The 3,067-nt window shown below is 39.1% G+C and overlaps 1 non-coding gene across 1 annotated transcript; it reads left to right on the top strand.

The window, feature by feature from the left end:
• Positions 1-427: 427 nt before the first annotated feature.
• On the top strand, positions 428-534 carry LOC119467750. The gene has a single exon (XR_005196357.1). It is a non-coding gene; the product is annotated as a U6 spliceosomal RNA (small nuclear RNA).
• The last annotated feature ends 2,533 nt before the right edge of the window (positions 535-3,067 follow it).

The following is a 3,067-nucleotide window of genomic DNA, read 5'->3' as shown; positions in this document are numbered from 1 at the left end:
ATATGTCATCAAGTTATCATGCAACCTGAACTGCCTATCATGAACTGGGTGCTTTCTGACCCACCTAACCATAAAGTGGGTCATGCATAGCAGCATTCCATCATCAAATGGAAGTGGTATATCTGTAATCAGGCCTGAGCATATCCTGAAGGCACAAGTAAGTTATATGAAGAAGTGTCTCAAAGGCCAATGGTCTCCACTCCTGCCACCCTGAATTGTCTTTACCAGCCTGTACTGATGGCCTCATGGGGAGTTCCCTACAATCGGTTGATAGGAAGAGAAGACTGGGGACAGGTTTACAGATGGTTTGGCACAATAAATGCAAGCACTACTCAAAAGTGGAAAATTGGTGACAAAGAAACTTGGAGAAGAGATATGCAGATAGACCTCTCTGTGTGTTCAAAAACCACGAAGATATTTGTATCCTGTGCTTGCTTCGGCAGCACATATACTAAAATGGGAATGATACAGAGAAGATTAGCATGGCCCCTGCACAAGGATGACATGCAAATTCGTGAAGCATTCCATATTAAAAAGAAAACATAAAAAATATAAAAAAGAAGATATTTGTATCCCATGTGAGTGCTCACCAACAGGTGACCTCAGCAGAAGAGGATTTTAATAATCAAGTGGATAGGATGACTGATTCTGTGGATAGTACTCATCCTCTTTCCCCAGTCATCCCTGTTATCGCCCAATGAGCCCATGAAGAAAGTGGCCACGGTGACAGGGATGGCGGTTACTCATGGGTTCAGCAACATGGACTTCCACTCACTAAGGCTGATTTGGTTATAGCCACTGCAGAGTGCCCAATTTTCCAGCAACAGAGGCTAACACTGAGCCCTCGATATGCCACCATTCCTCGGGGTAATCAGCCAGCGAACTGGTGCCAGGTTGATTATATTGGACCTCTTCTGTCATGGAAAGGGAAGAGGTTTGTCCTCACTGGAATAAACAGTTACTGGATATGGGTTTGTGTATCCTGCATACAATGGTTCTGCCAAGACTACCATATGTGGATTCACGGAATGCCTTATCCACTATCAGGGTATTCCACACAACATGGTCTTTGACAAAGTCAATAACTTTACAGCTAAAGAAGTATGGCAGTGGGCCCATGCTCATAGAATTCACTGGTCTTACCATATTCCCCATCATCCTGAAGTAACCGTATGAATAGAACAGTAGAATGGCCTTTTGAAGTCACAATTGCAATGCCAATTAGGCACCAATACTTTGCAGAGCTGGTGCAAAGTTCTCCAGAAGGCCATGTATGCTCTGAATCAGCATCCAGTATATGGTACTGTTTCTTCCATAGCTAGGATTCACAGGTCCAAGATTCAAGAAGTGGAAGTGGAAGTGGCACCACTCAACATAAACCCTAGTGAACCACTGGCAAAATTTTTGCTTCCTGTTCCTGTGACATTACATTCTGCTGTCCTACAGGTCTTAATTCCAGAGGGAGGTACTCTGCCACCAGGAAACACAACAAGGCTAAGAAGGGAATTACAGTGTTGGCTTTAGTGATTGACCTGGACTGCAAGATGAAATCAGTCTACTACTTCACAACAGAGGTAAGGAAGTGTGTGCATGGAATACAGGAAATCTATTAGGGCATCTCTTAGTATTACCATGCCCTGTGATTAAGGTTAATGGGAAACTACAACAGCCCAATCCAGGCAGGACTACAAATGGCTCATATCCTTCAGGAATGAAGGTTTGGGCCACTCAACCCAGAATAAAAGCACAACCTGCTGAGGTGCTTGCGGAATGCAAAGGGAATTCAGATTGGGTAATAGAAGAAGGTAGTCATCAATACCAGCTAAAACGACCATCATGCCTTTTGTTAAAAGCATGTTTGTGCATCTATCCACTTATACGAAGAAAATGTATTCATTTTATTTACTTTTTCTTTTATTATGTGACACAAAATTTATTGACTTCATATCAACATTTAAGTATTGTTAACCATCTAATCAGCTGCCAGCAAATATAAAGCAGGCAGAAAAATGTGAAAATGAGAGACTGACACAGTCTCTCAGCCTACATTTTTCTGCTGTGCTGAGTGCTGCCTGTCCTGGAACATTGGACTCTAAGTTCTTTAGTTTTGGGACTTAGTCTGGCTCTCCTCTCTCCTTAGCTTGCAGAAAGCCTATTGTGAGACCTTGTGATCATGTATGTTAACACTTAATAAACTCATATATATATACATATATATGTATACACACACACACACACACACACACACACACACACACACATATTCTATTAGTTTTGTCCCTCTAGAGAACCTGGACTAATACGCTCATATTGTTAACAATTATTTTAATGTTTGTGTCTGGTAATCTCAACATCTATAGCTTCTTTACATCTATTTCTGTCATATAGTTTTTTACTGATATTGGTTGTCTGGTATTATATCTCAGTATGTATGTTCCTTTTATTACATCCCAGACATTGTATATGAAATACTATAGAGATATTTGAAGATTTAGAATTCTAGTCTTCACTCAAAGAGGATTTATGTTAGCTTCTTTCTTCCAGTTAGAATATGATCATGTCACATCTATACATTAAGTGATTGATCTGATTAACAGCTGGCTTTAATTTATTGAAAGGTCTTTTCTGTACCCAGTTCTTCCTTTACTTAGAATGTAGCTCTCGAAAGCATACAATGAAAGCCTGGGGTGGTTAAAAGAGACTCTTCTTTTGGCTGGGCCTTGAATTCCAGTTTTCTTTCGCAGCTTTATGAAACTGATAAAAATTATGATGGGTTTTCAGCCTATAGAAATCTGGTAATGATTGATTAATGCAGAGAAGAAAAGAAAAGAAAAGTGAAATGCCTTGCATATCATTCAAATTTTCCCTTTGTTTCTGAATATTGAATTTTCATATTCTTGATGCTTTAGTAGCTCATTCATATCTTAAAAATATATTAAATATTTTTGTACAGCTTTTCTAATTGTTTTTTGCAGAGTTTTTTTTTTTTCTAAATCAAACTGAGTTATCACTACTGAAAATCAAATTCTCCTTTGTGTATTTTGATATGCTATTTCTTACTTAATGT

This window comes from Cebus imitator, unplaced genomic scaffold, assembly GCF_001604975.1.
Source record: "Cebus imitator isolate Cc_AM_T3 unplaced genomic scaffold, Cebus_imitator-1.0 Scaffold327, whole genome shotgun sequence".
Lineage (NCBI taxonomy): Eukaryota > Metazoa > Chordata > Mammalia > Primates > Cebidae > Cebus > Cebus imitator.
Note: the sequence above shows the minus strand (reverse complement) of the source record. Positions and strands in the feature narration are given on the sequence as shown.